This window comes from Amphiprion ocellaris, chromosome 2 (genome assembly GCF_022539595.1).
Source record: "Amphiprion ocellaris isolate individual 3 ecotype Okinawa chromosome 2, ASM2253959v1, whole genome shotgun sequence".
Classification (NCBI taxonomy): Eukaryota; Metazoa; Chordata; class Actinopteri; family Pomacentridae; genus Amphiprion; species Amphiprion ocellaris.
This window is the reverse complement of record NC_072767.1, coordinates 16,038,954-16,053,866: the sequence shown is the minus strand read 5'-3', so window position 1 is coordinate 16,053,866 and position 14,913 is coordinate 16,038,954. Positions and strand designations below refer to the sequence as shown.

Below are 14,913 nucleotides of genomic sequence, written 5' to 3'. Positions count from 1 at the left end.
CTCAAACTGCTGACAAATGTTTCTGCTGTTCTAAAGTCTGGTCTCCAGAACTTCCTAAAAACTCTCAAAGTCTCTTCTGCTGCAGGTTGCTTTGTAGAACTGTTCCAGAAAACCTCACTAAACCACATGGAGGGGCCTCAAGATAGTTGTCCAAATGAAACCATACAAAAACCAAACTAGCACAACCCAAACGCTAAAGTCTCCTGCAGCCTACCAGAGAACCTCTGAGAACAGAGAATCAGGACAGGAACTCTTACCTTCTGGACAACCAACGCTGGTTCACAAACAAGAATACAGAATGTGTCTGACCAAAAACCTCTGAAGAGTCACTACAGCCAAGATAAAGACACAACTCAGCTGCACCAAATCCACTAATCACTGCACACATTAGCACCATGTGCAAACTGTGGCTAAAGAACCACATTTACCAAGACAACTATCCAGTACAAAGCCCTAAAACACACCAAGAAACACATTAAAGACGATTTTACTGCTGGAAGCTGCAAGCCAACGCCTAAAGAACAGACTAAAGCAACGGAGCCAAACCCGGTTCTGTGGTGAAGACAAGCAGAAGAAATGTTTGACTGCACAAAAACAAAGCAGGAAGACACTGAGCTGCTCAGGTGTTCCTGATAACACCAAGCAGCCACCTGGACAGCCAATAGGAACACAGCTTACTGGAAGTCCAGAGGGCTGGGTTAGTCAGGTAAATTTAGTTTAAAGTTGAAGCAGGAAGTTAACAAAGAAAGTTAAAAACCACCTTCTGATCCCTGAAATCTCTGAGTTTTCACACAAAGAACGCCTGAACATGTCAAACTGGTTTCATAGTAGAACCATCATTGTAAAAATGTCATAGTATGGTGTGTTGCTCAAAAACATTACGACCCAGCTGTCTAGGGTCGCCGAGGAGCAACACAAAAACAGGACAAACGCTGGTTTCCAGGGGGTTAGGCGGCCATTTATTTGAAAGAGTAAGTTTACAACAACACAACATGTGAGCAGAACAATCTCAAAATCTGTCTTTAGTTCAGCTGAAAATATTAGTTTTTGTCTTTTTTATTGACCAAACTTTTCAGGAAGTAGATGAAGAATAATTAAAGCTCTCATGTATAAGTCCAACTTATTTTGGATCCTTGTGGAGAGTTTAATCTTAGAGTTTGTAAAGCTGTTGAGTTTTTAGAGTCACATGGATTGTTTTGACATTTAATAACCGAGTCCTGAAATAAAATTACAGTTGTAGATTTCTGTCATTTAGTCTGGACTAAACAAATAAAAGCAGCATAAATGTCATTATGAGGAGTCTGGATTGTGGTTTCTCACTTGATAATGATTAAAACATGAAATTTAGGTTGGTTTAAAGGAATATTCCACCTTAAATCTTTGAATGTTGACCTAAAAAGTTGGTTTCAGGAAGTATTCCACCGACAAGGTCCTCAAACATCCACCTTAAAGGAACATTCCACCAAAAATCCTTGGACATGCACCTAAAATGTTGGTTTAACCGAGTATTCCATCCAAAATCCTCAAAGAAAGCTGAGGGGCTGGTTAAAAGGAATATTCCACCTAAAACCTCAAATATAGACCCGAAAGGGTGGTTTAGAAAAAAATCCTTCAATGTAGACCAAAAAGGTTAGTATGGAGGAATATTCCACCTGAAATGTAGACCTGAGAAGTTGGTTTAGAAGAATATACCATCCGAAACATCCTTAAATGTAGACTAAGAGACACTTTGGAAGAAAATTCCACCTAAAATTCTCCAATGGAGACCTAAAAGGTGAGTTTAATGGTATATTCTACCTAAAATTCACGACCTTGGAGGTTGGTCTGATGGTATATTCCACCCAACATCCTTGAACAGAAACTTAAAAAGTTTGTTCAAAGGAATATTCCACCTAAAATCCTTCAATGTAGACCAAAAAATCTTGGTGTAAAGGAGTATTCCACCTTAAATGTAGACCTAAAGGATGATTTGGAGTAATATTCTACTCTAAAATCTTCCAATGTAGACCTAAAAGGTTTATCTGATGGTATATTTTACCCAACATCATGGAACATTTACCTAAAAGGTTGGTTTAATGGTATATTCCCAGAAGAACCCTTGAACATTGGGCTTAATGGTATATTCCACCCAAAATACTTGTACATATACCAAGAAGTCAGTGTAAAGGAAATGTAGACCTAAAAGGATTGTTTAAAGGAATATTTAAACTGTTATTTTCATTATTTAATAATCTATCAGTCAGAACCCTGGCAAACTTATTTTCATCAGTTTTTTAGTGGAAGTCACAAATAAAGGAGCTCTTGGTTTTTCCCGGCGTTAGTGAGTCCAAAGCTGCTGTTTCAACACAGACACGTTCACATGCATCCACAAACCTCTCAGCACTCAAACACCCACAGACAGGAGGCCGGCTGGGCCGAGGCTCGGCGGCGTCCTCAGACCCACGAGTCGGGGAGTCGGTGAACTTGTTGGTCTGGTTTGAAGGCCTCCGTGTGGTCCAGTAGAAGTCCACGTAGTCGGTGTTGGCTTTGAACCGCAGCGACTGGCTGCCATCAGGTGGACCGGCTCATCCTCGTAGGGCTCCTCCTGTAGCCTTGAGGGGACCACAGGAACATTCAGTAGCTGTTGGAGTTCTTCCTGTCAGGCTCGTGGTAGAACGGCTCTGAAGAATCTTGTACTTGTCTTATCTGGAACAATCTAACAGCCTAAACTGTTAACAGCGCTGTAAAGAAGCAAACACTCAGGCATAGATTAGGACTCAAACTAGATTTATTTTAGAAAACAAATCAACTTACAGGCATTTGTTCACACATGTGGCTGAGTAGGAGGCCGTCCAATCAGATTGGAGGTCTTCACTCTGTAGGTTGGTTGTTTGGTGAGACTCTTGGACCTCTATCAGCTGACGTGGATGTTTGATGGTCTTCTTCTCTAGTGCCAGATGATTCATCCATGAATTCAGCAGCTACAGACTTAAATGAAGCTCATGCTGCCGTTATTGAATTCCTGTTCCAGATCAAATGTTCAGAGCTCACCTTGAATGCAGCCGTCTGCTGTCTGATAGTTTTTCTCATTGTAGTCTTCAATAAAGTCTTTTTCCTCATGTCAGGATGTGGTGAGACTCTTTCTCAGTCTCTGCAGACGTCCCTCATTGTGCATCTCCAGAGAAGAAATAGAAAAACTGATCACTGCTTCAGCATCACAAACGCTCTCCAGCATTGAGAGTGTTTTAGGAATTCATTCATTGTGTTGTGAACTTTGAAGGAGCAGAAACTTTACAGCTGCCAAAGATATGAGCTCCAATTCTGGATGCTTTAGGAAATGAAGTTCGTCAAATGAACACTTGATTTTTGCTGATAACTCATTAAATTACTAAAGAAATCCAACATAAAAACCTGTAAACTCTCAGGCAGCTTTTGTTAAAGTTTGTCTATAATTCTATCATCATGTTCTGGAACCAGGACTCTGCAGAAGCTCCTTCAATCAGATACTTGTGTGTTTCTATTTAAGACCTCAGGTTTGAACATACAGCAGAGGATTAGAAAGGAGTGATTTTAATAATTAAATCAGTCCAGTAAATGTTTGGAGAAAAAATTATTAAAATTTTGATTTAGATAGATTTGTGTCAAATAATATTGTAGAGTCTCACTTAAATATATCCAGATTAGTTGAGTGTATTTACATTTTAAAGAATATTTGATTTCTTAATCTTAATACTGTCGGGTCTGACCCTAAATATTATAATAATGATGTCAATTTAAATAATGTTTTAGTGCAGAGTCATAAACTTTAATCAGCTAAACTTACATAATAAATATCACTGTACAATCTTAACCTGAACATTCATATTAATGAGGTAAATTTACATAAATCATGATATTCTAGAGTCTTAACTGGAATATTTCTAACATTAATCTTTTTGTATTGTGCTGATAAACAACAATAACCCGACTTTCAGATGATATTTATTGTCTGTGATTGTGAGACTAAACTCCTCCACATTCTGTAACTTTGGAACCTGCAGCAGCTGTAGGAATAAATCACTGGAGCCATCAGTTGTCTCTTGCTGGTGATACTACAGCTCTTGGTTTGACATTAAATTTAAAAAAAAAATTATTTTAAGGAATTTTTATTAGTGATAAAATTCAATAACTTCACTCTTATGCATTGTAGTGTCACCAAAATCACTGGAGCCATCAGTTGGCTCTTCATTGTCATACTACGATCCTTGGTTTGATATTAAGTACAAAATCTGAATTTTAAGGAATTTTTATTTGTAATAAAAGTCATTAACTTCACTCTTATACATTGTAGTGTCATCAAATTCACTGGAGCCATCAGTTGGCTCTTCATTGTCATACTACGATCCTTGGTTTGATATTAAATAAAAAAAAAATCTGAATTTTAAGGAATTTTTGTAGTAAATAAAATTCAATCACTTTACTCTTAAACACTGCAGAAAAAATAAACTCCATCCAACCATCAAAAGGTTCTACTGATCATACCTTCAGGTTTTTTCTTCCAAGTACTGTCCGTACAGTCCTTAACTTGGAAAATATTATTAGCTGTTTAACATTATGGTTTAAATGAATCAGTTAATGCTGCAGCCTTGTAAGAAGTCATCTTATTGTCTTTCTTCCCAACCGTCAGTACTTGAGGAGACAGGCTAAACAGTTTAGTTTGGTATATTGGTGTTATCTGATCCTCTCTTTGGTGAGGATTCCAGGTTCCATTACTATTCAGTATCATGTATTTGGACAAACAGGTGCACTGTGGATCTAAAAATATAGCACCACATACATCAAGAGAAGAGCCATCAAAGCTAATTTACTCATAATCCTTAAACTTCACACACAAGCATGCACACTAAATAGTGTGCACAACTTCACATGGCAATAAACAACCCAAATAAAATAAAATTCAGTTACTTTTGGTTATTAATGTTCCACAATCTACCAAAAAAATGGATGAGCACTTTTATCTGTCACAACAAAAAATATTTGAGATATATAACAACAATTTCATTACTAATAAAAAATCCTTAAAATCATGAAAAATATTTAAATATCAAACCAAGAGTTGTAGTATGATCAACAGGAGCCAACTGATAGTTAGAGTGTAATCTTTATGCAGTACATAAGAGGGAAGCTATTGAATTTTATTACTAATAAAATAATAAGAAAATAAGAAAAAAAAAATCCTTAAAATTCAGATTTTTAATTTATTACCAAACCAAGAGTTGTAGTATGACCAGCAGGAGCCAACTGATGGCTCCAGTGATTTTGGTGACACTACAGTATATAAGAGTGAAGTTATTGAGTTTTATTATTAATAAAACAATACTAAAACAATGAAAATTCCTTAAAATTCAGATTTTGTATTTAGTATCAAACCAAGAGTTGTAGTATGACCAGCAGGAGACAATTGAAGGCTCCAGTCATTTTGATGACACTACAGTAAACAAGAGTGAAGTTATTGAATTTTATGATGAATAAAATAATAAAAATTCCTTAAAATTCAGATTTTGTATTTAGTGTCAAACCAAGAGTTGTAGTATGACCAGCAGGAGACAAATGATGGCTGCAGTAAATCTGGTGACACTACAGTGTATAAAAGTAATTGAATATTTGTGTAGTGTCTCTCTTCACTGTTTGCAGCGGTTTTGCTATTTGCAGACGGTCCCTGTTCACTCGTTGCACAGCCAGCTGCACATAGACATCAATGTTATTTCTGCAGCTTGAAAGACAGCGAGTTTTGATAAAATTGGCCTTGTAGCACATTGTCTAACTTATAACGATGGGAAAGAGGCATTGTTTATGATTTTACAACGTATATCTCATGAGTTATTGATGCCGAAAGTCCGAATCTGTGAATATCTTGCCAACTTTATCTAACTTACATATTTTAATACCTAATAGCGATAAACTGCAGCCATTACAGGGTCGTTCACAGGACTAATATACGATAGCTAGCGAACTAGCATTAGCTTACCCTCATATCATAGTTCATATCCTCTTGTCTTCGGCTTGATACTGCTGCATCGCCTCCCAAACTCTCCTGTGTGTCTCCTGAGTGTTTCGACTCGCCGCTCTCAGCTTTCTCCGACTCTTCTATTACTTTGAATCTGACAGAAAGCCACAGACCGAGCAGCAGGTGAACCATCGCCTCCATGTCCATTGTTGTGTTGCATTTGTGTCGCACACAAATGACGCTAAAGGACCTTCGGTCCGCCGTGCTATGACGTCTCCACCCACGATGAGGTGGTACTCAATGTGATGGAAAAACAACTAAACCGAGACGAGCCGAGTCCAGTACAGTAGTGGCGAGCCGTGCCGCGCCGAGTAGGTGCTAAAGGAAACGCTAAAGGAAATTTTGTCTTGCACCGCGCTGTATCAACATTTGGGGTAGAGGACCGAGTCTTTAGCGGTTGCCAATAAAGTTTTGTTTAATCCAAACCAACGTAGAGGTGAATAGCGCCACCCAGTGTATCGGAATGTGTTCACAAGCTCTGCATCAATCCATTACCTGGAATCGATTTGCCTTGACTTGATGTGCAGGGTAACCAATCAGGTGTTAGGATCCGCCCACCGACTTTGATGGCCGAGGTTGACAGATAAAATAAATTCATGATCCCCTGCAACACAAGGACCATGAAATAATTAATTAATTAGTGAAACAATAATATATGTTTTTTTTTTACCTAAAAAGAATTGCTATTTTAATAAATTAATGACATTTAATTAATTATTTAATGATGTATTTATTTATTTAATTTTGGCACTTTTAGTCCTCCATGTATTTCAAGTTTTAAAAAAAGTTTGTAGGATGTGTCATGTTGCTTTTCTCTCCACTTAGGAAAAGTAAATTTGCTTGTTTTGCAAACGGCTGCAAAAATTAGATTTAAATGTGTACTGAACTAAATAGCTGTTATAAGTGGAAGCCTCTGTTTAATAATTTTATTTTCTATGTGTTTTTTTGTTTGTTTTTTTTTTTGATGAATGTGACAGAGTTCCATACTGAGTTTAAGGGATGTTTGCCTACCACACCTAATATACTCTTTCTTTGTCATTTCATTGTAGGCGCTTCCTTGGTATCAACCCTGAGAGGGGAACAAAGGCCAGCCAGGAGAAGGTGATGTCCAAGAGGTCGGGGAAGCTGCTCCAGAAGAAAGCATCTACTGTAAATCCCCATGTAGTCACCCTTATAAAAAGACTCATGGACTCTGAGTGGGACTTCATGTAAACCCACAGCACCTCTCCACACAGGACCTCACTTTCACAAATGAAAAGCCCCGTCTGCAACCAGATGTTCATGCTGTCATTCTAAGGTAACAAGTGTCAGTATTGTGTTTGGTTCAGTATAAAATACTTCAGTCCACGTGTCTCAGTTTTGAAGTTCCAGGTTTGTTCCATGACGTGGTATTTATTGAACATGATCATGAGTTATGAAAGACTGATTCTGAAGGCAGAGTACCTGAAATGTGATGTGCAATTTTTAAACAGATTGTTGACATGTTAAACATCATTAGTTTTTTTTGTAGATTTTATTTTGCAAGACTTAAATTACTTGAAATTCATTAGCTGCTGAATGTGTTCAATGCAGTATTAAATAATTTAAATGATATATAGATATCTTTCATTACAGTTCAGGAAAAATGGAAATCCAAACTCAGTGTACCTGAACTAGAACATGCAGAATGAGAACCTGTTCACCATGAGGAAATGATTGTATGTTACTAAAATTTAATGGGTTAAATAAGTCAGTTTTTGAAATATGTTTGATACAGAATTGGTTTTAATAAAAGCTGAATGTTGAAAAGTCATCTCTTGTCTGAGCCATTTCTATGCTATGCTATTTCCTGGAGCTTTCATTTTGAGATGTGACATTTTTAAATCATTAGTTTTCAGCAATGTTATCACTTCATATCATCACATCCTCTGATATCAATTTTACAGTAATAAACTGTTTATGAAGATTACAGTACAAACAGTAAAATAACAGTATAATGGCACCAAAATACTGACAGTAATATACTGTAAGCATAAACTGTAAACATCATAATACTGTAATATTTTTTACAGTAATAAACTGTTGTTGTAGGATACGGTAGGTTTACTGTAGAATAACAGTGCTCTGCTGGCAACTTTTGCTGCCAGCTCTTTACTGTGAATTTACGGGGAAATTTCTTAGAGTGTACATGTGAACACAGACTACCTTTGCTGGCTCACGAAATTTTGTGTATGAGTGTTAATGTAGTAAGTTCACCAGTTTCTTTACATGTATAATTGACTACTTTAGTTATATCATTGCAATTTTCTAAAGGATCGGCAAAGTATTAGTCTGTCTTCTGTCTTTCTGCTGTCCCATTTAGGTATGATGCAATATTGGAATTTGCTGATACTCACTATGTAGAAATTTACCAACTTTTTTTGATGCTGATATTGATATGTGGACAATAACATGGCATATTGTGATGCCTATTCTTATCATGATAGCCCACTAGCAGGTGCAGATATACAGAAGATACAATGCTTTTCAAATGTGCACAGTCAACGGGTAAAATGAGAAAAGCACTTGAACCATGGATGAACCTTCCATGATGTCACCCACAGGCTTCCTGAACAGCAGTTTTGGTGGCTCAGGGCAGTACCTGTCTCCTCCTAAATCCAAGTTAATCCAAATATTTAAAAAGAAGTGGAGCAGTAGTGAAGCTGTGGTGGACCATGCAAACTATGGCCCTGGACTGCCTTGTGATGCCACCATCTTTTATTCAAAGTGGCCACACCCTTAATTATGCATGATTTTAATGCTAAATAATAGGAATAAATATTATTTAAGTAGTGACTTATCTGGAAATTCACCTTGTTCACTTGTCAGGAACAAACAAATCAATTATAGAGACAAAAGCTGCTTTTTTTTTTTTTTTTTTTGTACCAGGCTGTAAACATCTGCATAACACAACTGATGGTCTCAAATACATTAAAAAGGCAAATAATTGCACAAATTCACTCCTGACAAGGCACACCTGTTAATTCAAAACCATTCCAGGAGACTACCTCATGAAGCTGAAAATATGAGAATGCCAAGAGTGTGTAAAGCTGTCATCAAAGTTAATTAAAACAAATAAAAACCTTTGAATGAGAACACGTGTTCAAACCTTTGGCTGGCACTGTATTTTATATTTAATTGTATGCACATTTTGGAACATAACTGTTGACTTCTATCCTGAAAATGTTATCTGCATGTCAGTGTTCATTTTGTGTGGTGCCAATATTTTAATTTCAAGGCTGCCAACGGTCGATGCTGATGATGAAGCCGATAACGTCATGCATCTCTATCATTGTTAACATCCATAAGAATGATGCTACGTGTCCACTAGATGCTTTTTTCTCGCATGTAAACGTGTACTTGAGGCCAGTAGCCGGTGTCCAACTCCTGCCGATTTTCTTCTCGAACTGCCTGCCTGCTCCTGATTGGACAAACGCATCGGCTCAGCAGGTGTCTGCTCCTGGATTTCAAGCTGGACCAACATGGCGGCCCTGTCGCAAACTTTCTCTTTCATTACAAAAACAGTCCAGCCTTGTCCTCATTTTAGTTCACCGATGCCTAGTCTAGACATTTGACAAAGTTTGGCGATGTGTCAGAGCTCCACACGCCGCAGTGAATTTGCATAAAGTAGAAGTGGAGTCTGCTTTATGCAAATAGATGCATCCCGCTCCGGGTAGACGCACTGGATCACACATAGAAACGCACCACAACCGGACCAGCATGCAACATGGTGTATTTCACATAGACAATGAATGGGATGCAGGAAATTGCCGGATCTAGTGGACACATACCTTAACTCCTGAACAACAAGAAACATTTGCACCTCACTTTTTATTTCAATCAATCAATCAAAGTTTATTTCTATAGCAATTTACAACGACATAAAGGGTGACCAAAATGCTTCACAGTAAAAAAACAAGAGAATAACTTCAAGAAAATGCAGTAACTTAAAACAGGACAGGACAAACAATCACACTCACATTCACACTTACGGTCAAATTTAGAATAATCAATTAACTTCAGCACTTGGACTGTGGGAGGAAACTGGAGTACCTGGAGAAAACCCACGCATGCCACTGTGCAGCCCATAAAATATACAATAAAACAATAAAATCAACAGCACTAAAATATACATCTAAAAGAAATAAAAGTAATAAAGTGTCACCATGCCGCTAGGTATTAAAAGCCATTTTAAACAGGAAGTTTGTTGTTGAGGGTTACCTTACCAATGGCTTGCAACTTGCTTATACCTCAACACACAGAATAATAGAGTGAGCGTTTGTCACCCATGAATCCCTCAAACATTCGTCCAAACATGACTGAAGGGTCATTCCTGTTGCCAGCCTTGATTTTCATTTGAGATCAAACCGCCTATTATTTATTTTTATTTTTTCATGTCAGCACATAGAATTCTCCCCATGGTTTTCATCCTGATGTTCCACCTACATGCTGTTTTATGTTCTTTGGCTTAAGGTGCTCTGCAAAAACAGTGTACCTGAGCTGTTCTATATTAGGGGAAATCCTGATAGGGTACACTTCAGAGGTGGGCTTTATCAAGGAAGCGAGCTGAGAAAATAAATAAAAATCATACTAAAATAGAAATGAAAATGTATTCAGTGATATTCCAAATGACAACCCTCACTACAACCTTCTTTAATATACCTCTGCAAATCTGCATCTGCTGCTTAGAGACGAAGCACTGACCCTTGCAAATGAACCCTATAAATCTAGCAGAATGCCAAATCAGCCACACTTCATCATACCTCCTGTTGTTGCTTGGATGCATTCCCTTAAATGAGTATGCATAAAGTAAGAGAGGTAAACTGTGCTTCCAGGCGGCTTTCTTGTCATGTCTTCAGGCGGAGAAGGCATCTGAGATGAGATGAAACAGATGCAAAATGTAAATTTGCTTTTCAAATAGTCAGAGAACCTTCTAAAAATATCCATATGTTAGTGTATATAACTTTATGCTATCTAGACCATGGCCTTGATGTGCACTTGCTAATGATCATGCCTCCACATGAGAGATTATACTGCAGAAGAACTTCTTCCTGCTGTCAAAAATATGCTAAAGTGGATGATATGTTTGCCAAAAACTTCATGGCTGCTTTTGTTTTGTTCATTTGAGTCTGCTTTTTTTTTTCGTCACCGCAGCTTCAAAACTTAAGACAGCTGCCATTCGCTGACAACTATGAACATTTCATCTCCCCGCGATCCCCCAGCGGAGCGAGAGTTCAGTTTGCCTTTCAAAACCCTTCTCTGTGTTTAACCTCAGCTGCTTCTCTGGTTTCCTCTCATTGGCACACCCCGCTGCTCTCTTTTCCCTCTCACCCAGGTTGGATTCCATGAGATGTGAGAGATTTTGATGAGAGGAGCGTTTGCCGTGACTGGGTTGTTACTGCAGCCTTTGAGCATTTTCAGGTCTTCAAAAGGACGTATAGAGGCTGCATGGAGGTGAAGGTTTCAGACGAATTAACCACCTCTGAATTAACTCATTTTGAACCACCTTCCTGACGAGAGAGAGTGAGACACTGAGACTGAAAGAACGGAGTGAAAATAGGGTCACTGGGTCTCATGCAGGGACGTTTTCCATACTAAATCTCTTACTTTTCTGTGAGGTTTGCATGGTTTTTGCAGGTCTCGAGCTTCACCAAACTCTTTCCACTGCACAAACTTGTTATAAATTGTTCATTTTCACCTCATGAATGCCACCTGATCAGTGCTGACAGGAAAGGAACAAGGTTTTTTACCTTTCTTTACCCAACAACTTTAACAAACTTCCAAACTTTCCAACCTTTAGCTGCAATACAAAATGACTCAAGTAGTGTGTGACCCAGTGTAGATTTCTGGTGAGCATTTAAAAATGATCTGGTGTCAGAAGACCCAAAGACCTGTAAAACAGATGTAACATATCTCACGTACATTCAATCAGCCACAACACTAAAACCACTGACAGGTAAAGAAAATGACATTGATCTTCTCGTCACAATACGATATTCTGCTGGGAAACCTTGAATTCTGGCATCCAAGTGGATGTTTCTTTAACACATACCATCCAATTAAAGATTATTTTAAAGATTACTGCAAACCAAGGACACCCCGGCCCCTCTCCCCAAATTGCTCAAGGCAATGACAGGCTTCCACACTCCCGAGATCCCAGCCTGATTAAGCATTTGAGGGATGCTCAGAGACCTCATCCCAAAGGACCCAAATTATCCACTGCCAACATCTCGGTGTCAGACATCATGGGACGCCCCAGATGTCCTGTGTCCTTCCTCCAATGGGTCAGAGCTGTTTTGGCAGTGCGAGAGGAAACCTCCACAAGATTAGGCAGGTGGTTTTAATGTTGTGGCTGATTAGTGTACGCCATTTCTGTGCTTTATATGTAATCTCAGGAAAGTATGCAGATGTGAGATTGGATTAAAGTTGACACTTCTAAATTGCTCTGTGAGGTTTCATTCACTAAAATGTAACTGTGAAAAGACCAACTCCATAAAGCAGTGACTGAATTTCTGCTTGGTAGATATTAGCAGACAAAAACATGCAGTATTTAGTGCCATAAAACGAAGGGATATGACTGTAGCTGTCAAAGCTGTGTCACTGTGATACAGTGTGAGAAGTGAAGGAGGATAGGTTCTTCACTGATTTAAATGTGAAAAATATCTCAGTAAAACAAAGCAAAATGCTGTGTGTGATGTCATGGCCAGGTGTTGTAACAGAGGAGATCCTCCCAGACAACAATCTGAACAATACAATACAACATAAACAAGAAAGCTGTTTTTCAGATGTGGACTGCATGCTCTTCTATTTGAATCAACCCTGTTGACTGCTCAGGCTGCAGAATGCTTTGTGTATTCACTTGCACTGCTTACATATACTGCAACTGCAACCCAAACCAACCAAAAGAGTTGATTTTTCCCTCCATTTTATGCACTGCAGTGATTGTGTATTGTCTCTGAGCGCTGCCAAAATGCCAGTGACCTCCACTTAATACTGTGCCTGAACATATCCTGCATGGAAAGAACTGTTTCAGCTGCACCAATTGTACAAAAAATTACTGGACTGTATTGGCATGCCAAAGTAAGCCAAAACATTTCAGAGCATTTCAGTCAATTGGCAACAAACTTGGTTAATTTGAGAAAACTTTCAAATTCTGAAATAAATTTGGTCACATAATTATAATGTTATAGTAACAACTTTTTTTCATCCTCCTCCTTTGACAAAACATTTGTCAATGTTTTCTCCTTTTATAAATTTTGTATATCCTTATTTGCTCTGCCAATTACAAATGTAAAGTGACAATTCACAGTGGGTGAGCAGCACTATTAGCATCACATACTAGCATTGGGTAGGGCCTCTCTCTGATGTCAAAACAACTTCAGTTTTTTTTATGGATTTTCGAAGATGTTTCTTTGACAGTGAGGTCCATGTCGACATGACTACACTGCATAATTTGAGCTTGAACCAGTCTGACCTTTCTCTGACCTCTCATCAGCAAGCATCCACAGAACCGAACAGCAGCGTCAAAAATACTTAAACCAGCTTGTTTTGCACCGATTCTACAGTTACAGCCACCGAGATCACATTTTTTATTCTGATGTCTGATGTGAACGTGAACGTTAAAGTCCCTGTATGGTCATTGATTTAACCCATAGACACTTATATATGTGTATCAAAGTTACATATTCAGAATTTTGTAAATAATCCCTTAGTTCTAATCAGCTTAGATGTAACTCTACCCACGTAGATACACTGATCAGCCACAACATTATGACCACTGACAGGTGAAGTGAATAACAATACATAAAACAATCAAAACAATACAACAGACAGGGCAATTAACATCAGATGGAACATGCAGTTTTAAACAGATGTGTTTTGAGTTGTGATTTAAAATGGAGGAATGAATTGGCGGCATGAACTATTGGTTGAATTTACCTTATGGGACAACTTGCTGAATTTGTCGGACAAGTAGTGAAATTAGTTCCTACCTAAGAAAATAGTGTTCTTAAATTACTCATGCATGCCATTTTAAAAGAAAAACAAATGTGTTTGTCTAAGTATAATGGATTTAAACCATCACTCTCCTTTTGCTTTTGTTTTTCCTCTGCAGATCAATATTCCCTCAGTGCCTGGTCTCAGGCATCACTGTCACACTGTAACAACAAGCTGCTCCGGAATTAGGGTCGATTCAGCTTCATCAAAGCTTACAGCTGTAAAGTTTAGTCACCTTCCACTTCTTCACCGTGGTTTCACTACTTTCCCTCAAGCATCTGTCTTTTCGAAACAACCCTAAAACTCCAATGGTAAGTAAATTGCTTGTTTATCCAATTCGTCAAGGGATTTGAATGAATGTTATGAGGACTCAGCATGGAAGCGTCATGAAAGCAATCACACACTGCCAAGAAAGAGGAGCCCCCAATGCTCATTTGCAGCCCTGGGTTTGTTTTTTATTTGAGTTACATTTGGAAAAAAGGCATCAAGTGAAATTCATAATGGGGAAAAAAAAAGGAAAAGACTTGGCTCATGTCTGACTGAGGGAGGTAACAGACTACTGGCAGCATCCTTTGGATCCAGAGGCTGCCAGTCCTGGAGAGATGATGGAGATTGGAAATGGGTCAGAAAGAAAGAAGTCTATCTTCCTCTTAAGAGACTAAGCTCAATTTAGAATTCTTGAGGAAACTGAAATATTCTTCTTGATCCAGAAACTGAAAACCTCAAAATACACAGTGTGAGAGAGAGATGGGAGAGAGGAGAGTTTTGTCTTCCAAGTATCGTCGCAGCCATTTACCCCATCATTTCCGTCAGCCTGTCAAGGGCTGCTTTTGTTCTCGCACGTTCAAAAAGCACGAAGACCCTCATGATGCAGA

At 38.3% G+C, this 14,913-nt stretch overlaps 1 long non-coding RNA gene across 2 annotated transcripts; it reads right to left on the bottom strand.

The window, feature by feature from the left end:
• Nucleotides 1-2,693: 2,693 nt before the first annotated feature.
• Nucleotides 2,694-3,689, bottom strand: LOC129347388 (uncharacterized). Of its 2 annotated transcripts, XR_008599467.1 has the most exons (3): nt 3,031-3,286; nt 2,810-2,967; nt 2,694-2,708 (listed from the first exon to the last, which is right to left on the bottom strand). It is a non-coding gene; the product is annotated as an uncharacterized LOC129347388 (long non-coding RNA). The 2 variants fall into 2 exon arrangements; XR_008599466.1 differs by lacking the exon at nt 2,694-2,708 and having other exon boundaries at nt 2,807-2,967; nt 3,031-3,689.
• Between the last annotated feature and the right edge of the window lie 11,224 nt (nt 3,690-14,913).